We start from the raw sequence: 25255 nt of genomic DNA, 5'->3' as shown, positions 1-25255 counted from the left end.
GAAGAGTTGTCGACAATGTTAGTGACACTCAACATTGTCACTAACGTTGAAGCAACCACACAACCCTCAAGAGTCACATTAACTTCCACGTTAACATGGTTAACGTGGAAGCTAACGATGAGGAATGAAGGATGAGCCAACGTTAGTGACACTCAACATTGTCACTAACGTTGGGATGGCTAAGGATGGCCACGTTAGAAGCCACGTTAACCTAGTTAACGTGGACTCTAACGTGAGACCTAGGGGCACATTGGAACGTTAGTGACAATGTTGAATGTCATTAACGTTCTCGAAGGATGGCAAAGGCCACGTTAGAAGCCACGTTAACCTAGTTAACGTGGGCTTTAACGTGAAGCAAGAAGGGGCACACTGGAACGTTAGTGACAATGTTGAGTGTCACTAACGTTCTCGAAGGTTTACAAGGCAACGTTAAAAGCCACGTTAACCTAGTTAACGTGGGTTTTAACGTGAGGCAAAGGGGTGCATTGGAACGTTAGTGACAATGTTAAGTGTCACTAACGTTCTCGAACTTATATTCTCACTAAATATTAACACCCCTAACGTCCTGAACTAAAGTCTCTGCCCACTTCGCACTTTCTCTCTGCAAGTAAAGCCAAGCCCAAATAAAGAAAGGAACTGCTTCAAACTCAAGATCCAAAGGCCCAAGACTTGAAGAATCACACTAGAAGCTGAGAAGAGTAGTATATATAGGAGTAGCTTTGAATTGAGAAGGAATTCGGGGAGGCTGGGAAAAAGAGAACTACTCTCTGTATTTTACTTTCTTTGCAATTTCTAGTTTTATGATGTATTCTCCATCTTTGTTTTCATTTTCAAGAGCTATGAACAACTAAACCCATTTCATTGGGTTAGGGAGCTCTGTTATAATTTGATGGATCAATACTAATTTTCATTATTCTTCTTCTATCTTTCCTCTTGATTTTACTTGAAAGCTTTCGATCTTCATCCAATTGAGTAGTTATCTTGGAAGAGAAGCTATTCAAACTTGGATCTCTTTTGAACCTTGAAAGAGGAATGAGGAGATCAAGCTAGAAATGCTTTCTCATGCTGGACCAAATTGGGTTTGGATGGGTATGTGACTATAACCCTCTCAATACTTGATTTGGGAAATGCATGTGGTATAATCAGTGACCATACTTCATCTCTTCTCATGAGCAATTGACCAAGGAATTGGCTATTGATCAAGATTTGAGAGATTGAATTGCAAGAAATTGTAATTCAATCACTTAAGATTGCCAAGGAGATCAATGAGTGCATTGATTGAGGAAGAGATGAAAATGAACTTGATCCGGAGAATTGCAACATCTCCTAAGCCCAATGAATTCCCCATCTCTGATCTTACCCATTCTCTTTAATTTCTGCCATTTACTTTTATGAGCAAATCCCCCATTCCCATTTACAATTCTGCAATTTATTTTCAGTCATTTACTTCCAGTCCTTTAATTCTAGCATTTACTTTCCTGTTATTTACATTCCCGCCATTTTAGTTTCTGCAACTCTCAACCCAAATTCTGGATTCGCTCAACTAGAACATTCTTCTAATTAAAGTTGCTTGATCAATCAATCCCTGTGGGATTCGACCTCACTCTATTGTGAGTTTTTACTTGACGACAAATTCGGTACACTTGCCGAAGGGAGATTTGTTGAGAGACAAGTTTTCCGTGCATCAGTTGATAGGAAAGTGTTGAATTTTATTGAAGAAGAGCAAGATGGAATGCAACCCCCCACGCCAAGTCCGCAGAAAGAAAAAGAGATACCCCAACTGAACGTCTCAAGAGCTCCATACCCCCCAGCTATTGAAGAAAAAGGAAGATGACAACCAGTTCTTGAGATTTTTGGAAATCTTCAAGAAGCTTCAAATCAACATACCATTTGCTGAAGCCATAAAACAAATGCCACTTTATGCCAAGTTTTTGAAGGAGCTAATGACTAAGAAGAGAAGCTGAAAGAACAATGAGACTGTGATTCTAACTGAAGAGTGCAGTGCTATCATTCAGCATAAACTACCTCAGAAACTGAAGGATCCTGGGAGTTTTCAGATCCCTTGCATTATAGGAGAAATCACAGTAGAAAAGGCTCTTTGTGACTTAGGGGCCAGCATCAATTTGATGTCAGTAGCTATGATGAGAAAGATGAAAATTGAGGAGGCTAAACCAACAAAAATGGCTCTACAACTGGCAGACCGGTCGTTCAAATTCCCTCACGGGATAGTAGAGGATTTGCTAGTAAAAGTAGGATATTTCATATTCCCAGCAGATTTTGTGGTGTTGGACATACAGGAAGACGCCAAGACCTCCATCATCTTGGGGAGGCCATTCTTGGCCACTGCTGGAGCTGTCATTGATGTTCAGAAGGGTGACCTCACCCTGAGATTACACAATGAAAAGATGACATTCAATGTGTTCAAGGCCATGAGTTATCCACCGGAACAATTGGGGGAATGCATGAGGTTAGATGCACTTGAGGATGAAGTGCAGGAGAATTTTGAAGAAGATGAACCTGAAGAGAACGAGAGATTGGTGGAGGAAGAATCTGAATCAAGTGAAGAGGTAGCTACAGCAGAAATACATATACCAGATGCACCAAAGGAAGGGAACGAAAAATCAGAAGCACCCAAACCTGAACTCAAAGCATTGCCACCCACTCTCAAATATGCATATCTAGGAGAAAATAAAAACTACCCAGTGATCATAAATCCATCCCTCAGTCAAGATCAAGAGGACGAGCTACTCAAGGTGCTGCGGGAGCATAAGGATGCCATTGGATGGACCTTTGCTGACTTGAAGGGAATTAGTTCAGCCATATGCATGCATAAAATATTGTTGGAAGATAACGCCAAGCTATCCATTCAATCCCAAAGAAGGCTGAACCCAATCATGAAGGAAGTGGTACAAAAAGAGGTTATGAAGCTTTGGCAAGGAGGGGTCATATACCCAATTTCGAACAGCCCTTGGGTTAGCCCCATACATGTTGTACCAAAGAAGGGAGGGATCACTGTGGTTACCAATGAGAAGAACGAGCTCATACCTACAAGGACCGTCACAGGATGGCGGATGTGCATAGACTACAGGAAACTCAATGAGGCTACACGAAAGGACCATTTTCCCCTTCCATTCATGGATCAGATGTTGGAAAGACTTGCAGGGCATGCATATTATTGTTTCCTCGACGGTTATTCAGGATATAACCAAATAGTGGTTGATCCAAGAGACCAAGAGAAAACTTCATTTACCTGTCCGTATGGAGTGTTTGCCTATAGGCGCATGCCATTTGGATTATGTAATGCCCCTGCAACTTTCCAACGCTGCATGCTTTCTATCTTTTCAGATATGATAGAAAAATTCATTGAAGTTTTTATGGATGATTTCTCGGTATTCAGAGATTCTTTTCCTAGTTGCCTACATCAACTCGCCTTGGTATTGAAAAGATGCCAAGAAACTAATTTGGTCTTGAACTGGGAAAAATGCCACTTCATGGTGACAGGAGGAATAGTCCTTGGTCACAAGGTCTCTCACCAAGGCATTGAGGTTGATAGAGCTAAAGTAGAACTTATTGAAAAACTACCCCCACCCAGTGATGTCAAGGCAATTAGAAGTTTTTTAGGGCATGCTGGTTTTTACAGAAGGTTCATTAAAGATTTTTCAAAGATAGCCAAGCCCTTAAACAATCTCCTTGTATCTGATACACCATTCATCTTTGATGAAACATGCATGCTAGCATTTGCACATTTGAAAATAAGTTTATCCTCTGCTCCTATCATTTCCCCACCTGATTGGAACCTACCATTTGAATTGATGTGCGATGCATCTGATTTTGCAGTTGGGGCAGTGTTAGGACAAAGGAAAGATAACCTAGTTCGTGTGATATACTATGCTAGCAAAGTCCTTAATGAAACTCAAAGAAATTATACCACTACTGAAAAGGAGTTGCTAGCAATAGTTTTTGCATTTGACAAATTTAGATCATACCTCATTGGTGCTAAAGTGATTGTTTTTACAGATCACACAGCACTTAAATATTTGTTTGCCAAGAAAGAATCAAAGCCAAGACTAATAAGGTGGATCTTACTGTTGTAGGAATTCGATATTGAAATCAGAGACAAGAAATGAGTGGAGAACAAGGTGGCAGATCACCTATCCAGAATCCCTCATGATCAAGGTGGAGAAAATGATACAAATGTGAATGAGCTCTTCCCTGATGAGCAGTTGATGACAGTTCACAAAGCACCATGGTTCGCAGATATTGCAAATTTCAAGGCAACTGGGGCATTACCCCCAGGGATCAATAAACATCAAAAGAGGAAGCTCATGAATGATGCAAAATACTTTGTCTGGGATGAGCCATATCTCTTCAAGAAATGTTCAGATAGAATTCTTAGAAGATGTGTTTCGGAAGAGGAAGGGAGAGAAGTCCTGTGGAACTGCCACGGTTCATGCTATGGCGGGCACTTTGGAGGGGACAGAACTGCAGCAAAAGTGTTACAAAGCGGATTTTTTTTGGCCCACCATTTTCAAGGATGCCAAGGAACTAGTAAAAAGCTGCAATGAATGCCAAAGATCTGGAAACCTGCCCAAAAGAAACGCCATGCCACAAAATTTCATCTTGGAACTGGAACTGTTTGATGTGTGGGGAATTGATTTCATGGGACCATTCCCAACCTCATATGCAAACAAGTACATCCTGGTAGCAGTGGATTATGTTTCCAAGTGGGTAGAGGCTATTGCAACCCCAACTAATGATAACAAGGTAGTCATGAACTTCCTCAGGAAGAATATCTTTAGCCAGTTTGGAGTCCCAAGAGCCCTCATCAGTGATGGAGGGAGCCACTTTTGTAACAAACCACTAGAAGCTCTCCTCTTACGATATGGGGTAAAACACAAAGTAGCCACACCTTACCATCCTCAAACAAGTGGGCAAACTGAGATATCCAACAGAGAGCTGAAGAGGATCTTGGAAAAGACTGTGGGCGCATCTAGAAAGGATTGGTCGAAGAAGTTGGATGATGCTCTGTGGGCATACAGAACAGCATTCAAAACTCCACTTGGATTGTCTCCATATCAACTAGTCTATGGGAAGGCTTGTCATTTACCACTGGAGCTGGAACACAAAGCTCTTTGGGCTATCAAGATACTAAATTTTGACAGCATTGCTGCTGGTGCAAAAAGGATCTTGCAGCTGCAAGAGATGGAGGAATTCAGGTCACAAGCCTATGAAAACACTAAGATATATAAAGAGAAGGCAAAGAGAAAACATGACATGCATCTGGCACCCAGGAGTTTCGAAAAAGGGCAGCAAGTACTCCTTTACAATTCTAAATTAAGGCTGTTCCCAGGAAAACTCAAGTCAAGGTGGTCCGGACCGTTCTTGGTTACAAAAGTATCACCATATGGCCACATCGAAATCACGGATGAAGGTTCAGAGAGGACTTTTACAGTGAATGGACAAAGACTCAAGCATTATCTGGCAACATAGGGGAAAACCCCAGAGTAAAGTACCATCTCAAGTAATTAAGGACTCGTCGAGCTAGCGACAATAAAAGAGCGCTCTGTTGGGAGGCAACCCAACCTCAGGTAGTTTCACTTTCATCTTTATTTCAATAAAAATCACAAGTTGTTTCCCCTGTATTGTAAGGAGCTAAGTTTGGTGTTCCACACCAGAACAATCCAAGAGTGATAGTGTAGTTCTAAGTTTGGTGTTCCACTAAAGGACATTGGTTAGAATTACACTCCACTCCAAAAGAACATTGCTAGCTCCATCCAATCAAGAGAAACCACTTAGATGTAGTTAGACTATAGGTGATCATTGCTTTGTTGATAACAAGATATGAGGGTCTCTGTATATATGCAATGTTTTGTACTGGGCAAAGAACTAAGTTTGGTGTTCACACACCAAATTGAGTTCAAGAGGCACAAGCATATATGTAAGCTAACTATATCTCAAGTGCTTTGGGAACAAGCAACTTCCAGTAACCTTGCAGGAATCTTATAAGGAAATGGTGCACCTTCACCCAAAGAAGCGAGGCAGCAAAAAAACTAGGGTGATGACAAAGAGAGAGGGGGACCAGAGATCATCACCCGAAGATTGTATTGTTACCTAATTCCATTGTACTCAGAATTGTTGAAAGTTGGAAGTCCGAATGCACTTTTGAATTGTAGTTACTCGTAGTTGAACCCTTTTTAAATTCTGTCTTTTTTCTGAATAGGTCCATGATTTCTGGTTTAAATGTCACTGCATCATTCCCTTATTTACTTGTAAGCTTGTCCATTTTAAATCAAATTGAAGAAGAGAATGATTATATTTTTAAAAGACCAGAGTAGAGTTCATATTGTGGAAGTGCATTCATGAATCTTTGGGGTAGTCATAAGTTAGCTAAGTTGGTTCAACCACAAGGCTGGGATGACAATTATATGGCCTGAATACTTTGCTTTGGATACACTCATGAGACTAAGTTAATAACAAGATCCTAAGAAGAGAAAAGGGAAAGAACAATGGAAGTGAAAAACAAAAGAAAAAGAGTAAGCAATAAGGCTAGGCATCAATGGTTTTAATCTTGAGGCAAGTGTCTGTGGTGCTCCTGTGTGAGGGATCTACTTGGATGAATAAGCTCTTAGGGGTGCCTTATCACCTGGTAACTTGGGGTAACTAACTCGGGATTATCAGCTGAAAGTCCACTATCAAGAGTAACCTTCACTACAGAGCATTTAGTAACCCAAAGAGGTGCTGGACACCAAGGTCTCAAGAAAAGAAAATAAACAAACTATATGTCTGTGGTGTGTATGTATGGGGGATAGGCTTGAGGGAGTAAGTCCTTAGGGGTGTCTCAACACCTAGCACCTTGAACCAACTGGTTCGGGAGTGTTGGCTAAAAGCTTATCTTAAAGAGTTGCCCCCTTACAGAACACTTAGCCTAAATAACACAAACAACCCTTGAAATAACAATAAAAGGATCAATGAATAAAAGTCTCATGGGATATAAACAAAGTGGGTGTTTTAGAACATGATAAAGGTCTGAAAGCCAGTAATGGAATGAACCTAAGTTGCTATGCATGAAACCACCATAAAATCAGTAACATAACTTCCACAAGAATGACTCATTCCTCTGGACATTCCATTCATCATTCTCTTGTTCCAGTACTTGCTTAGGGACAAGCAAGCTTTAAGTTTGGTGTTGTGATGCCAGGGCATCTTGGCCAGTTTCACTGACCTTTTCTTTACTGTTTTTAGGTTAGTTTCATGCATTTCTTTAGGAAATAAGCTAGTTTTGGGTAGATATTTACCTATGCCTTGATTCAAGCATACATTGTGCATTTTACATAATTTCATGAGGATTTTGCATAAGTTTAGTGACAAATATTATGTTGCATTACTCATGACTTGGACTAGAGCTTTGATGCACTTTATTGCTTGATTTCAGGACCAAAAGGAAGCAAGAAAAGGGGAGGTGATGACAAGTCATCCTAGCCTATTTTAGCTAGTCTTTTTCGTTTGTTTTCATTAGAATTATGCACTTTCTTGAGCTACAAGCAAGCTAATTGAGTAGATTTTCATGTTTCCCTTGATTGAACCAACCATATATGAATTCATGCCATTTCATGAGGTTTTAGGCTATATTTGTTGCATATTATGAAAGATTGAATATCTCATGATTTTGAGCATAGCTTTGATGAGTTTGGTTGATTAATGATAGGTGAAGAAAGCTTGGAGAAAGGTTGAAGTAAGAAGGAATGGCTAGAAGTGAAGAAAGGAATAAGTGAAATTGATCCTGGAGGCATGAAGTTAGCCCCAACGTTAGCCCCCTAACTTGGAGGCTAACGTTGGGCATGAAAATCACTCCCTGGGCTCCCCACGTTTGAGCCAACGTTAGCCCCCTAACTTGGAGGCTAACGTTGGCACATGACATTGCAAGGAAGAGGCCAACGTTAGCTCCAACGTTAGCCCCCTAACTTGGAGGCTAACGTTGGAGCTTGAAATTCATCCCTGGGCAAGCCAACGTTTGCGCCAACGTTAGCCCCCTAACTTGGAGGCTAACGTTGGCACATGAATCACAAAGGGAGGGGCACCAACGTTTGCGCCAACGTTAGCCCCCTAACTTGGAGGCTAACGTTGGCGCCACTAGCACTAAGCAATGCCAACGTTAGGGTCAAAGTTAGACCCCTAACGTTGGCACCAACGTCCAAACCATAGAATTATGCTTGCTGCTATGAAAAGTTGGGGTCAAAGTTAGACCCCTAACTTTGGCCCTAACGTTGGGACCAACTATGGCTAACTTCAAAACCGGTTCAATTGGTTCACTTCGGTTCTTCTTCAAACTTCAAGAGCAATCAACCAAGGCCTCTTTCAACCCAATTCCACCAAGAACAAAGGCCCAACTCAAGGCTTGAAGATCATTTTGGAAAGTGTATAAATAGGATAGAATTCAAGTTATTCGGGGAGCTTTCCTTTTAGAATTTTCATAATAGTTTTCGGAGAGCTTTTGAACTTTACTTTCTTTGTTTCTATTGCTTTCAATTTCAATTTACTTTTGTCTTGGATCTTGGATTGGAGAGTTGAAGAAATTCTGTTTCAATCTCAATCTTGGATCTCTCTATTTCTTTACTGTTAATTGAATTTTATTTCCGGTTCATTGTTCCTCATCTCTTTTCTTTGCAATTTACAATTTCCTTGCTATTGTTCTTGTTGGATCTAGGAAGGCATTGAGATCTAGACTTGGTTTTCTAGTCTCTGGGTCCTGAGATCTGAATTTCTCATTTCAATTCCCTGTTTATTGCTTTTTCTGTTCATTTACTTTACTGCTTCAAGATCCGGTTCAATCCCAATTCCCTTTCCCTCTTCTGTTTGATGCAATTTAGTTTTTTCCTTGTTTAAATTCTGTAAATCCATTCCCCAATTCCCTTTTCATTTCAAGCAATTTATATTCCTTGCACTTTAAGATTCCGCAATTTACATTTCTTGCACTTTAAGTTTCTGCCATTTAATTTCTTGTTCTTTAAGTTTCAGCAATTTATTTCTTGTTCTCTTTACTTCAATGCAAATTACATTCTGCAAGTCACAAATCACCCAACCAAATCTTGATTCGCTTGACTAAATCAACCACTAAACTAAAATTGCTCAATCCTTCAATTCCTGTGGGATCGACCTCACTCCCGTGAGTTTTTATTACTTGATACGACCCGGTGCACTTGCCGGTTAGTTTTGGGTGTTTTGGGAGAGATTTATGTTTCTCACCAAAATATCTCATCAGGAGGTAACTTGCAAGGTTAATGAGAAAAGTGATTGCCAATAACACTCTCAAAAAGCCATCAATGCCCACGTTAGAGAGTCACGTTAACTAAGTTAACGTGAACTCTAACGTGGAGAAGAGAAGTTGAGCCAACGTTAGTGACACTTAACATTGTCACTAACGTTGGCAATTACTCATAAGTGGCCACGTTAGAAGTCACGTTAACCTAGTTAACGTGGCCTCTAACGTTAAGGGGGGAAGAGAAGCCAATGTTAGTGACACTCAACATTGTCACTAACGTTGGCCTATGATGCAAAGTACCACGTTAACTCCCACGTTAACTTGGTTAACGTGGGAACTAACGTAAGGGATGAAGAGTTGTCGACAACGTTAGTGACACTCAACATTGTCACTAACGTTGAAGCAACCACACAACCCTCAAGAGTCACATTAACTTCCACGTTAACATGGTTAACGTGGAAGCTAACGATGAGGAATGAAGGATGAGCCAACGTTAGTGACACTCAACATTGTCACTAACGTTGGGATGGCTAAGGATGGCCACGTTAGAAGCCACGTTAACCTAGTTAACGTGGACTCTAACGTGAGACCTAGGGGCACATTGGAACGTTAGTGACAATGTTGAATGTCATTAACGTTCTCGAAGGATGGCAAAGGCCACGTTAGAAGCCACGTTAACCTAGTTAACGTGGGCTTTAACGTGAAGCAAGAAGGGGCACACTGGAACGTTAGTGACAATGTTGAGTGTCACTAACGTTCTCGAAGGTTTACAAGGCAACGTTAAAAGCCACGTTAACCTAGTTAACGTGGGTTTTAACGTGAGGCAAAGGGGTGCATTGGAACGTTAGTGACAATGTTAAGTGTCACTAACGTTCTCGAACTTATATTCTCACTAAATATTAACACCCCTAACGTCCTGAACTAAAGTCTCTGCCCACTTCGCACTTTCTCTCTGCAAGTAAAGCCAAGCCCAAATAAAGAAAGGAACTGCTTCAAACTCAAGATCCAAAGGCCCAAGACTTGAAGAATCACACTAGAAGCTGAGAAGAGTAGTATATATAGGAGTAGCTTTGAATTGAGAAGGAATTCGGGGAGGCTGGGAAAAAGAGAACTACTCTTTGTATTTTACTTTCTTTGTAATTTCTAGTTTTATGATGTATTCTCCATCTTTGTTTTCATTTTCAAGAGCTATGAACAACTAAACCCATTTCATTGGGTTAGGGAGCTCTGTTGAAATTTGATGGATCAATACTAATTTTCATTATTCTTCTTCTATCTTTCCTCTTGATTTTACTTGAAAGCTTTCGATCTTCATCCAATTGAGTAGTTATCTTGGAAGAGAAGCTATTCAAACTTAGATCTCTTTTGAACCTTGAAAGAGGAATGAAGAGATCAAGCTAGAAATTCTTTCTCATGCTGGACCAAATTGGGTTTGGATGGGTATGTGACTATAACCCTCTCAATACTTGATTTGGGAAATGCATGTGGTATAATCAGTGACCATACTTCATCTCTTCTCATGAGCAATTGACCAAGGAATTGGCTATTGATCAAGATTTGAGAGATTGAATTGCAAGAAATGGTAATTCAATCACTTAAGATTGCCAAGGAGATCAATGAGTGCATTGATTGAGGAAGAGATGAAAATGAACTTGATCCGGAGAATTGCAACATCTCCTAAGCCCAATGAATTCCCCATCTCTGATCTTACCCATTCTCTTTAATTTCTGCCATTTACTTTTATGAGCAAATCCCCCATTCCCATTTACAATTCTGCAATTTATTTTCAGTCATTTACTTCCAGTCCTTTAATTCTAGCATTTATTTTCCTGTTATTTACATTCCCGCCATTTTAGTTTCTGCAACTCTCAACCCAAATTCTGAATTCGCTCAACTAGAACATTCTTCTAATTAAAGCTGCTTGATCAATCAATCCCTGTGGGATTCGACCTCACTCTATTGTGAGTTTTTACTTGACGACAAATTCGGTACACTTGCCGAAGGGAGATTTGTTGAGAGACAAGTTTTCCGTGCATCAGTTGATAGGAAAGTGTTGAATTTTATTGAAAAACATATTGGGAATTTGGGTACCTACTCATGTGAAACCAGAAAAAATAATTAAAAATCTATGTGCATTGATAAAGTTATGTTTGCTTTCATGTTTATAAAAAAAACCAAAAATATTCAAATAAATAAGTAAATAAATAAATAAGGGGACAAAATTACCTCAATGCTAAGTTGAATAAAAGATCAAGGCATAGGTGATGAAATTGAAGAAAAATCTGGTACATGAGTATGTGAAATATGCAAAAGTGGGAATTATGGGTTGCTAGGCATGATTTTAGAAGTATATAGAGTTTGTGTGTGTGTTAGGTAAGAGTTTAGGTTAGTCAAAGATTCATATTATAGCTCACTTGGCCATACATATATCCTCACCCTTACCTTAGCCCCATTACAACCTTGAAAAGACCTCATGATGTTTGCATTGGTATACTAAATTTTTGTTGATTGATTAGATGAAGAACAAAGTTTAGAAAGCATGACTAGAGAAGAGTAGAGTGATTAACTGTAGACACTTGAACGATTATAGTGATATACATGAAGAACTGAAGATTGATGGTTTAAAAGTTATAGTAAATACTCGTTGCAAGTATAGTTACTAAACCAAGCAATCAACCTTTCTTGCAAATGTTTTGGTTGTCACAAGTAACAAACCCCTTTAAAATTGATAACCGAGTATTTAAACCTCGGGTCATCTTCTCAAGAAATTGTAGGGAGGTGTTCTTATTATTGGTTATGAAAAAGTGTGCTTTGGGGTTTTGGATTAAGGTAAAAAGTTAGTTGAATGACAAGAAAGATAAAATAAAAATAAAAATAAACTCTTGGCAAGGTATGAGAAATTGGAAGTCCAGTCTTAGTTATCCTTATCAATAACAATGAAAGTCGAATCTTAATTCCACTTGGTCAACCTTTACTAAAATAAAGGAAAGTCAAGGGACTAATTAGTTTGATCTTCGAATCCTATTTATTTATTAAGAAAAGATTGGGATTATTGAAGTTCAATTCAATTGGCAAGATAACAATTATCAATTATGCTGTTGAATTGGATAACTCCTGAGTTACTGATTTCTTAACCAAAACCAAAAGGAAAAAAGTAAATCTACTGGAATAAGAATGCCTTCAGATGGGAAGCAATAATCATGTAAATAAAAGAAAGCAATAATAACTGAAATACCTCAAATAATATTAATTCAAAGAAAATCATATGTAACATGGAAGAGTTCATGAATTAAATTGGGAAAATAAATAAAAATAAAGAACCTGGGATTGAGAGTCACTCCTAAAACTAAGAGAAGTCCTAAATCCTAATCCTAAGAGAGAGGAGAGAACCTCTCTCTCTAAAAACTACATCTACTCCTAAAATTGTGAATGTGAAAACCTTGATTATGAATGGATGCATTCCCCTACTTTATAGCCTCTAATCTGTGTTTTCTGGGCCGCAAACTGGGTCGGAAACAACCCAGAAATCGCTGGAGGAGAAATCTGCCACGCTGGTTTTTTGTCACTGCGACGCGTCCGCATGGATCACGCATTCGCGTCATCTAGCGTCAGGGCAACTATGGCATATTATATATCAAATCGAAGCCCCGGACGTTAGCTTTTCAATGCAACTGAAACCGCGTCGTTTGGACCTCTATAGCCAAAGTTACAGCCGTTTAAGTGCGAGAGGGTCAAGCTGACAGCTTTGCAGTTCCTTCAACTTCTTATATTCCTTCCACTTTTGCATGCTTCCTTTCCATCCTCTGAGCCATTCCTGCCCTGTAATCTCTGAAAGCACTTAACACACATATCAAGGCATCTAATGGTAATAAGAGAGGATTAATATTAGCAAAGATAAGTCCAAAGAAACATATTTTCAATTAAAGCATATAATTAGGAAGGCAAATGTAAAACCATGCAAATAGTATGAATAAGTGGGTAAAGAGTAGATAAACACTACTCAATTGAGCACAAGATAAACTATAAAATAGTGGTTTATCAACCTCCCCACACTTAAACATTAGCATGTCCTCATGCTAAGCTCGAGAGAACTATAAAAGTGAAGAGGAATGGTAAAATGTATGAAATGCAACCTATGTATATGAATGCAAAATATTTCTACCTACTTGGTTAAAAGTAAATAAGTTCTCCAAGACAAACATAAATCAAATTCCACTAATTCAAATTATACAATAAAAAGCAAGTAAACTTGTAAGAAGACAGCTCATGAAAGTAGGGAACATAGAATCAAGCATTGAACCCTCACTGGTAGTGTATATCACTCTAATCTCTCAAGTGTATAGGGTTATTTACTCTACTCTTCTCTAGTCATCCTTTCTAAACCTTGTTCTGCATCTAACCAATCAACATTATTTAATGTACCAATGCAAACATCATAAGGTCTTTTCAAGGTTGTAATGGGGCTAAGGTAAAGGTAAGGATATACGTATGGCCAAGTGAGCTATAATATGAATCTTTAATTAACCTAAGCTCTCACCTAATATACATATTCTCTATATACTTTTAAATTCATGCCTAGCTACCCATAATTCCCACTTTTGTATAATTCCCATACTCATGTACCAAATTTTCTTTAATTTTTATCACATGTGCATTGATCTTTTATTAAACTTAATATTGGGGTAATTTTGTCCCCTTATTTATTTATATTATATATATATATATATATTTTTTTTCTTTTTCTCTTTTTTTTTTTGAATCATAAAAGCAAACATAACTTATCAATGCACATGGATTCTCCATTATTTTTCTATTTTGGTTTTTCATGAGTAGGTTCCCAAATTCCTGATATTCAAATAAATTAGAAACATTATACTTTTCCTTTATTAACCCATGTTCCCACAGTTTTCCCACACTTAATTAACACACTATCTTAAGCTAACCAAAGATTCAATTGGGATAATAAATTTGTTTTCCGCTTAAGGCTAGTGATGTGGTAAGATATAGAACAAATGGGGATTAAAAGGTTCAAAGTGGCTAACAAGAGTGATGTAAAAGGTAGGCTTATTTGGGATAAGTGAGCTAAAATCAAACAATGGCCTCAATCATGTGCAAGCATGTAAATATACTAAATAATGGACATATAGAATGGAACAAAGCAAAGATTGCAATTATAGAGAAGAAAACACACAAGAATAAAATATTTATGGTTAAATAATGTAACTATATAAATAAGCGCAAAATCTCACAGGTTGTGTTTTCTTTGGCTCAAAAACCATGTTCCACATACAACTTCAAACAAGTTTTAACATAAAAATTTTTTCAATTTAAATTAGTGAAATTTTTCAAAGATTGGGTCTTAAAAGAATTTTATTACTTTAACCAAGTAGTAACTAAATGCATAAAATCAAACAAATATGCAAATGTAATAACTAATTTACCAAAGAAAATTTAAACATTGGTGTTGAAACAGAAAGGTATTAACCCATGGAGATCGGTATCGACCTCCCCACACTTAAAGATTGCACCGTCCTCGGTGCATGCTAAGATGTGCAGGTGGACGGGTTGTTCCAACTGATACTTTTCTTCAAGGATTGTGCAGATGGACTTGTCTGTCTTCCCTTATAGAAGCTTCTCCCTTTTCCGTCTTCGGTGGCCAGTGACGTTAGGATTTTCGCCAGTAAAGAATGTCATAAAAACAGTCGCGTTGTAGATATAGTCTCTAAACCGACGAAAATCCCTTCGTACAAAGGTTTTGGGTGTCACAAGTAACAAACCCCTTTAAAAATTGTTAACCGAGTATTCAAACCTCGGGTCGTCTTCTCAAGGAACTGTGAGGAAGTATGTTCTTATTATTAGCTATAAAGGTTGTAATCGGGGTTTAGAAGATGAGGATCAAGTAATTTAAATGACGAGTAAAGCAAATGGCAATTAAAATAAATAATAACTGTAAAACAACTTTTGGCAAGATAAGGGAAATTGGAGGTCCAACGTAGTTATCTCTCTCCCTACTAGAATGAAAGTTGAATCTAAACTCCACTTGGTCAACCTTTACTAGGGTAAAGGAAAGTCAAGGGACTAATTAAATTGACCTTTAAATCTTATTTATTTCCTAAGAAAAGGTTGGTATTACTTAAGTTCAACTCAATCAGCAAGATAACGATTATCAATTATATTGAGATTAATAACTGTTGAGTTACTGAATTCTTAACCAGAACCAAAAGCGGAAAAAAGTAAAATTGATAGAATAATAAACAATATCCTTAGATGGGAAGCAATGGTAACTTAAATCAAAGAGAACAATCATAAACTGAAAATACCTCAATTATCATTAATTCAAATAACAGTCTGCAACATGGAAGAAATTCATAGATCCAATTATAAAGGTAAATAGCCAACTCAGATACTGAAATAAATAAATAAAGTGAAGGGGAAGTTTAAAACAAAGAAATATAAAACCTGGATTGAGAGTCACTCTTAAAACAAGAAGAAATCCTAAATCCTAAGAGAGAGAGGAGAAGATCTCCCTCTCAACTAAATCTAAATCATTGAAAACTAAAATTATGCGAGCTCACTTTGAATGGGTGCATTCTCACACTTTATAACCTCTGGTCTATGCTGTCTGTACTTGGATCTGGGCCAAAAAGGGCTTCAGAATTCGCTGGGGGCGTATTCTGTAAATTCTGATACGTGGCCTCTGTCACGCGTCTGCGTGGGTCACGCGGTCGCGTCATCTGGAGCTTTTTCTTTCCACGCAGTCGCGTCAGTCACGCGTCCGCATCGTGGGTGTTCTACTCAAGGCACGCGGTCGCGTCAGTCATGCGGCCGCATCGATGCTTCTTTGCTTCTGGCACGCGATCGCGTCGTCCATGCGATCGCGTGAACACCAGTTTCCTTCAAAGCTCCGTTTTTCCTTCTCCTTCCATTTTTGTATGTTTCTTTTTCCATCCTCTAAGTCATTCTGCCTTAGAAAATCTGAAACTACTCAACACACTAATCACGGCATCGAATGGAAATAAAGGTAATTAAAATAATTAATTTTAAAGCTTAGGAAACATGTTTTTCACAATATGACATAAGAAGGAAGGGAAAGTAAAACCATGCAATTAATGTGAATAAGTAGGTGAAGGATTGTATAAATCACTCAAATTAAGCACAAAAGAACTCATGAAATATGGATTTATCAACCTCCCCACACTTAAACACTAGCATGTCCTCATGCTAAATCCAAGGTAAATAATTAAGGTTTAAAGTGATGGAATGTTATGAAATGCAACCTATGCTAAATGCATCTACCTAATGAGTCATGCAATTCTAATTCATCCACTCATATATAAAGCCTACATGTAGTCAAATTATTTCACATTCTCAAGGAGATATATATATATATATATATATATCTGAGGGGGCAGTGGCGGAGGGAGGTATTAGGGTTAGTGAGAGAGGAAGAGGATAGGGGAAGGGAGGGCGGTGGTTGTTGCTGGTTGAAGGGGGTGGGTGGCGGAGAGGGGGCGCGGCTGGATGGCCGGTGGTGGCTGGGCAGTGCTCGCAGAGGTGGTTGTGGTGGAGAGGGGAGGAGAGAGGAAGAAGGAAGAAGAGAGAAGGGGAGGGGGTGGTACGGCGGCGGCGTCTGGGCGGCGGCGGCGTCGGGGTGGTGGCGTGGTGGCTGGCCGGCGGTGGCTGGGGGAAGAAGAACAGAGAAGGAGAAGAGGGTTGGGGATGAAGGGGGGCTGCGCGACTAATAGGGTTCGCGTGGCTGGGGGGTTATATTATCGAATCCATGCGGCCGCGTGGGGCACGCGGTCGCGTGGTTGGGTTGAAAATGGGGGATACGCGATCGCCTGGGGCACGCGATCGCATGAGAGGGGGGAAAAAAGGGTGACGCGATCGCGTGGGTCACGCGATCGCGTCGCTGGAATTCGTGCTAAACGCACGACTCCAGCGCTGTTTCAGCACAACTCTCTGTCTCCTTTTGGAGTGATATGCAATCCGTGCGACGCGATCGCGTCACTCAAGCGGTCGCGTGGGATTGATATTGGGTAAGTGACGCGATCGCATGGGGATTGCGATCGCGTGGACCAATTTGTGCGAAACGCACAAGAGCCGCACGATTCCAGCCCAACTTTCTGTTCGTTGGATCCTTACGCCGATATATATATCACGCGGCCGCGTGGGTCACGCGGTCGCATGGGTGGTGTTTTTCACGATATGACGCGATCGCATGGGGCATGCGGTCGCATCGTGCAATCCCCTTTTTTTTTACTGAAAAATGCAGGATGCAGTGATTAACATGAATGCTATGCATGATTCCAGGTTAATGTTAAAATAAAATAAAAAAAGGGTAAATTGAAAACAATAAACAAGAAATAGATTGAGAAAGAAGCGACCATACCATGGTGGGTTGTCTCCCACCTAGCACTTTTAGTTAAAGTCCTTATGTTGGACATTGGAAGAGTATCCTGTTATGGTGGCTTATGTTTAAATTCGTCCAAAAATTTCCACCAGTGCTTGGAATGCCAATAGCCTCCGGGGTCCCAAACTAGGCATGTAAAGCTTCTGAGCAGCTTCAAACAGATATTCAGCCTCTTGGGATGACGAATGTCAGAATATAGTCCATGATCCCAAGCTGTGTTTTTAGATCCGCCTCCGTTTTGATTTGTAAGTTTCCATTCAGACGGGTTAAAAAGTAGAATCTCACCGTGGTGACCAAACGTTCTCCGTGATCCATGCAATTGAGCATGATACCAATCCGTGTACTTCGAGGTGAAGCGTGGAACCTTATTGAACCTGGTGCACCAGCTCTGAGTACGAGCCAATTCCCTCTTACTCTCTAAGTTGGCCATCTGTTTCAAGCAAAGCATATTCAAGTGAATAAGTAAAATTATAAGTTAAGGATTGTACCCACTTGAAGCTTGTATTAGGTGGTAATGGCCTTGGGATAGGTGTTTTTGGTGGTTCTGCAAGTTCCATTTCCTTGTGCTCTTCTGTGAATTCTTCCACTTCCTTGCAAAGATCTTCAATTGTATCTGTATCCTGGTCAAAGTCTTCTATGTCTTCCTCATCACTCGAGTCATAGATTGGAGGTTGAGAGAAATCTACCTCCGCATCATCTTCATATTCACTTGGGGAAAATTCTTCGATCTCAGAGAATTCACTTGCGGACGCAAGTTTATCACTAGGAGAACTAAACTTGTGACTATCATCATCAAGGAAATTTGCTTCTTAGATTATTCCGTCTGATTCTTCGTAAACGACTTGCCTTGGAGATTGTACGATATCCTCCTTAGCATCAACTGTAGCATCTTGGACGGAGTTTTCCTCAATTCTGGATTCCCAAGGAAGTTTAGTATCTCCTAGATCTTCAACCAACTCTTTTTCTTGAACAATGACAGCTTCTTCCACTTGTTCTAGTACGAATTCATTCTCTGTCTTGTCCACTGGAGTCTCTAGTATTTCTTTCATGCTACGCTCTTCATCGGGCTGTCCACATGGAGCTATGGTTGATCCTTGTATATTCGAGCGCCTAGTGGCCCATTGAATTAGTGCTTGCTCCAGTTGTTGAATGGTTGTTTGAAATTTAATTACTGTTTCTTTTAGGCGATCCTCTGCTTCGCGATTTGCCGGACTTGGACATGATACAAAGGAAAGTGGTGATGATTGGGAACAATTGGATTTATATTGGGGTAAGGAAGGATCATATGATGGCGAATGGTGAAGAGAAACTTGTGAGTGTGGTGGTTCGAGGTTATGTTGAAAGGATGGTTCATATGCACGGGGTGGGGCTTGTTGGTAGTTACAAGGTTGTCCACCATGTCTTTCAGCTGGGTATGCACGGTAGAATGGTCTTTGTCCAGGATATCTCGGAGGGTGTTGCTGCCAAAAGGGTTGATTAGATCCTCTTGGTTCCATCCATCCTTGATTGGTCTGACCTTGATGCACATTCCTGCTGTAACTTCTATTTCCTTTAACAATATTAGAACCAAACTCAAAGCGAGAAGGGTGAGAGTTCATAGTAGCAAATAAAGATAAAAAGGAAAAACAAAAATAAATAAACAAGAAAAAGAAAAATATTTACAATAACCAATAATAAGGCACACATTAGCAGTTCTCCGGAAACGGCGCCATTTTGACGTTAGAATTTTTGCCAGTAAAGAATGTCGTAAAAACAGTCGCGTTGTAGATATAGTCTCTAAACCGACGAAAATCCCTTCGTACAAACGTTTTGGGTGTCACAAGTAACAAACCCCTTTAAAAATTGTTAACCGAGTATTCAAACCTCGGGTCGTCTTCTCAAGGAACTGCGAGGAAGTATGTTTTTATTATTGGCTATAAAGGTTGTAATCGGGGTTTAGAAGATGAGGAGCAAGTAATTTAAATGACGAGTAAAGCAAATGGCAATTAAAATAAATAATAACTGTAAAACAACTTTTTGCAAGATAAGGAAAATTGGAGGTCCAACGTAGTTATCTCTCTCTCTACTAGAATGAAAGTTGAATCTAAACTCCACTTGGTCAACCTTTACTAGGGTAAAGAAAAGTCAAGGGACTAATTAAATTGACCTTTGAATCCTATTTATTTCCTAAGAAAAGGTTGGAATTACTTAAGTTCAACTCAATTAGCAAGATAACGATTATTAATTATATTGAGATTAATAACTGTTGAGTTACTGAATTCTTAACCAGAACCAAAAGGGGAAAAAGTAAAATTGATAGAATAATAAACAATATCCTTAGATGGGAAGCAATGGTAACTTAAATCAAAGAGAACAATCATAAACTGAAAATACCTCAATTATCATTAATTCAAATAACAGTCTGCAACATGGAAGAAATTCATAGATCCAATTATAAAGGTAAATAGCCAACTTAGATACTGAAATAAATAAATAAAGTGAAGGGGAAGTTTAAAACAAAGAAATATAAAACCTGGATTGAGAGTCACTCTTAAAACAAGAAGAAATCCTAAATCCTAAGAGAGAGAGGAGAAGATCTCCCTCTCAACTAAATCTAAATCATTGAAAACTAAAATTATGCGAGCTCACTTTGAATGGGTGCATTCCCACACTTTATAACCTCTGGTCTATGCTGTCTGTACTTGGATTTGGGCCAAAAAGGGCTTCAGAATTCGCTGGGGGCGTATTCTGTAAATTCTGATACGTGGCCTCTGTCACGCGTCCGCGTGGGTCACGCGGTCGCGTCATCTGGAGCTTTTTCTTTCCACGCGGTCGCGTCACTCACGCGTCCGCGTCGTGGGTGTTCTACTCAAGGCGCGCGGTCGCGTCAGTTATGCGGCCGCGTCGCTGCTTCTTTGCTTCTGGCACGCGATCGCGTCGTCCATGCGATCGCGTGAACGCCAGTTTCCTTCAAAGCTCCGTTTTGCCTTCTCCTTCCATTTTTGTATGTTTCTTTTTCCATCCTCTAAGTCATTCTGCCTTAGAAAATCTGAAACTACTCAACACACTAATCACGGCATCGAATGGAAATAAAGGTAATTAAAATAATTAATTTTAAAGCTTACGAAACATGTTTTTCACAATATGACATAATAAGGAAGAGAAAGTAAAACCATGCAATTAATGTGAATAAGTAGGTGAAGGATTGTATAAATCACTCAAATTAAGCACAAAAGAACTCATGAAATATGGGTTTATCAGCCAGCCTGAAAGAAGACAAAAAGAAGAACAGTAACCCATAAATAAAGATAAAATAAAATATGGTTGGGTTAATGCCAAATAATAAAGGTCTCAATTACATGGTAGCTACAACATGCAAATGAGAAAATAGTAGAAGTACTTGGCAAATCAAGAGTGCAAAAATTTGCAAAAATAGGGAAGAGAGTGTGGGTAAGGAGAGATAATAAAAATTCATGTCCATGTAAAAGTAATACAGGTATAAAAGATTGGCATTGATATAAATAGTATTATCTAATCAGAATAAAACAAGTCTCTAAGCACCTAAAATAATTTAAGAGAAGATGCAACAGTGAAATAAGAAAATTTTAACACCAAAGGAAAAATAATTAATTTTAGAAAATAAAATAAAAATATGCACAAAATTAAGATGCAATGAATGAGATATGCAAATAAATTAAGTAAAATAAAATAAAAGAAAAGAAGAATGAGAAGGGAAAGAAGGGAAGAAGAAGTAAGTAAGAAAGGAGGGAGGAAAAATTAGGATTGGGGGAGAAAAGATAAGATATTTGGCAAATTAGGATAAGTAGTGCGGCGCAAGCGACGCGGTCGCGTGGGGCACGCGGTCGCGCGACTTGCGCTTAAACTGAATGACGCAGTCGCGTCAGTCACGCGGTCGCGTGACCCGTTTTAGGCTAATGGCGCGAGGGCAGCCTCGCTCTCGCACAACTCTCTGTTCAAAAATCATTAATTGCCAAATATTGGGTGACGCGATCGCATGGGTGATGAGCGGATAATTTATACGCTTTTTGGCATTGTTTTTAGTATGTTTTTAGTAGAATCTAGTTACTTTTAGGGATGTTTTCATTAGTTTTTATGTTAAATTTACATTTCTGGACTTTACTATGAGTTTGTGTGTTTTTCTGTAATTTCAGGTATTTTCTGGCTGAAATTGAGGGACTTGAGCAAAAATCAGATTCAGAGGTTGAAGAAGGACTGCTGATGCTGTTGGATTCTGACCTCCCTTCACTCAAAGTGGATTTTCTAGAGCTACAGAACTTAAAATGGCGCGCTTCCAATTGCGTGGGAAAGTAGACATCCAGAGCTTTGCAGCAATGTATAATAGTCCATACTTTGGCCGAGTTTAGATAATGTAAAAGGGCATTGAACGCCAGTTCTATGCTGTTGTCTGGAGTTAAATGCCAGAAACAAGTCACAAACCAGAGTTGAACGCCAGAAATACGTTACAACCTGGCGTTCAACTCCAGAAAGAGCCTCTGCACGTGTAACATTCAAGCTCAGCCCAAGCACACACCAAGTGGGCCCTGGAAGTGGATTTATGCATCAATTACTTACTTCTGTAAACCCTAGTAACTAGTTTAGTATAAATAGGACTTTTTACTATTGTATTTGACATCCTGGATTATATTTTTGATCCTGTGATCACGTTTTGGGGGCTGGCCATTCGGCCATGCCTGAACCTTTCACTTATGTATTTTTAACGGTAGAGTTTCTACACTCCATAGATTAAGGTGTGGAGCTCTGTTGTTTCTCAAAGACTAATGTAAAGTACTACTGTTTTTCTATTCCATTCAACTTATTCTTCTTCTAAGATATTCATTCGCACTTCAACCTAAATGTGATGAACATGACAATCATCATCATTCCCTATGAACGCGTGCCTGACAACCACTTCCGTTCTACCTTAGATTGAATGAGTATCTCTTGGATCTCTTAATCAGAGTCTTCGTGGTATAAGCTAGATTGATGGCGGCATTCATGAGAGTCCGAAAAGTCTAAACCTTGTCTGTGGTATTCCGAGTAGGACTCTGGGATTGAATGACTGTGACGAACTTCAAACTCGCGAGTGCTGGGCGTAGTGACAGACGCAAAAGGAGGGTGAATCCTATTCCAGTATGATCGAGAACCTCAGATGATTAGCCGTGCTGTGACAGAGCATTTGGACCATTTTCATGCATTCATAGTGTTCTTCATGATCTTCAAGTTGTTCTTGGTAAGTCTTCTTGTTTGATCTTGATGTTTTCTTGTTTTGTGTTGTATGGTGTTTTTCATATGCATTCTTGAATTCTTAGTGCCTAAGCATTAAAGATTTCTAAGTTTGGTGTCATGCATGTTTTCTTTGCATTAAAAATTTTTCAAAGATATGTTCTTGATGTTCATCATGATCTTCAAAGTGTTCTTGGTGTTCATCTTGACATTCATAGCATTCTTGCATGCATTTATTATTTTGATCCAAAATTTTCATGCATTGCATCATTTTCATGTTTTTCTCTTTCATCATTAAAAATTTAAAAATCGAAAAAAAAATATCTTTCCCTTTTTCTTCTCATCAAATTCGAAAATTTGAGTTGACTTTTTCAAAAATTTTTAAAATCAAGTTGTTTCTTATGAGTCAAATCAAATTTTCAATTTGAAAATCTTATCTTTTTCAAAATCTTTTTTTTTTAAAAATAAAATCTTTTTCATTTTTCTTATTTATTTTCAAAAATTTTAAAAATATTTTTCAAAAATCTTTTTCTTAATTTTATCTCATAATTTTCGAAAATATCATCAACAATTAATGTTTTGATTCAAAAATTTCAAGTTTGTTACTTACTTGTTAAGAAAGATTCAAACTTTAAGTTCTAGAATCATATTTTGTGATTTCTTGTGAATCAAGTCATTAATTGTGATTTTAAAAATCAAATCTTTTTCAAAACTAATTTCAATCATATCTTTTCAAAAATATCTTTCTATCTTATCTTTTTCAAAATCATATCTTTTTCAAAAATTTGATTTTAAAATATATTTCCTAACTTCTTATCTTCTTATCTTTTCAAAATTGATTTTCAAATTTGTTTCAACTAACTAACTAACTTTTTGTTTGTTTCTTATCTTTTTTAAAACTACCTAACTAACTCTCTCTCTCTAATTTTCGAAAATATCTTCCCTCCTTTTCAAAATTTCTTTTTAATTAACTAATTATCTTAATTTTTGATTTTAATTCTCGAAAATTACTAACCTTTTTCAAAAACTATTTTCGAAAATCACCAACTCTTTTTCAAAAATTATTTTCGAAAATTCTCTCTCTCTCTTATCTCCTTCTATTTATTTATTCATCTACTCACACAAGGACCTCTATACTGTGGTAAAAAGGATCCCTATTATTATTTTCTGTTCTCCTCTTTTTCATATGAGCAGGAGCAAGGACAGGAACATTCTTGTTGAAACAGATCCAGAACCTGAAAGGACTCTGAAGAGGAAACTAAGAGAAGCTAAATTACAACAATCCAGCAAGCACCTTTCAGAAACTTTCGAACAAGAAGAGGAGATGGCAGCCGAAAATAATAATAATGCAAGGAGGATGCTTGGTGACTTTACTGCACCTAATTCCAATTTACATGGAAGAAGCATCTCCATTCCTGCCATTGGAGCAAACAATTTTGAGCTGAAACCTCAATTAGTTTCTCTGATGCAGCAGAACTGCAAGTTTCATGGACTTCCATCTGAAGATCCTCTTCAGTTCTTAACTGAATTCTTGCAGATATGTGATACTGTTAAGACTAATGGAGTAGATCCTGAAGTCTACAGGCTCATGCTTTTCCCTTTTGCTGTAAGAGACAGAGCTAGAGTATGGTTCGACTCTCAACCTAAGGATAGCCTGAACTCTTGGGATAAGCTGGTCAAGGCTTTCTTAGCCAAGTTCTTTCCTCCTCAAAAGCTGAGTAAGCTTAGAGTGGATGTTTAGACCTTCAGACAGAAAGAAGGTGAATCCCTCTATGAAGCTTAGGAGAGATACAAAGAACTGACCAAAATGTGTCCTTCTAACAGGCTTTCAGAATGGACCATCCTGGACATATTCTATGATGGTCTGTCTAAATTAGCTAAAATGTCATTGGATACCTTTGCAGGTGGATCCATTCACTTAAAGAAAACGCCTGCAGAAGCTCAAGAACTCATTGATATGGTTGCTAATAACCAGTTCATGTACACTTCTGAGGAATCCTGTGAGTAATGGGACGCCTATGAAGAAGGGAGTTCTTGAAAATTCTGAATGCCATATTGGCTCAGAATAAAATATTGACTCAGCAAGTCAATATGATTTCTTAGAGTCTGAATGGAATGCAAGCTGCATCCAACAGTACTCAAGAGGCAACTTCTGAAGAAGAAGCTTATGATCCTGAAAACCCTGCAATAGCAGAGGTGAATTACATGGGTGAACCTTATGGAAACACCTATAACCCCTCATGGAGAAATCACCCAAATCTCTCATGGAAGGATCAACAAAAGCCTCAACAAGGCTTTAATAATGGTGGAAGAAATAGGTTTAACAATAGTAAACCTTTTCCATCATCCACTCAGCAACA

The 25255-nt window shown here is 38.7% G+C and overlaps 1 non-coding gene across 1 annotated transcript; it reads right to left on the bottom strand.

The window, feature by feature from the left end:
• Window positions 1-24615: 24615 nt before the first annotated feature.
• Window positions 24616-24722, bottom strand: LOC148549193 (small nucleolar RNA R71). The gene has a single exon (XR_015898845.1). It is a non-coding gene; the product is annotated as a small nucleolar RNA R71 (small nucleolar RNA).
• Window positions 24723-25255: the final 533 nt, after the last annotated feature.

The sequence above is a fragment of the Arachis ipaensis genome, chromosome B8, assembly GCF_059453495.1.
Source record: "Arachis ipaensis isolate K30076 ecotype BB chromosome B8, ASM5945349v1, whole genome shotgun sequence".
NCBI lineage: Eukaryota > Viridiplantae > Streptophyta > Magnoliopsida > Fabales > Fabaceae > Arachis > Arachis ipaensis.
The sequence above is the reverse complement of the archived record's forward strand: the minus strand, read 5'-3'. Positions and strand labels throughout refer to the sequence as shown.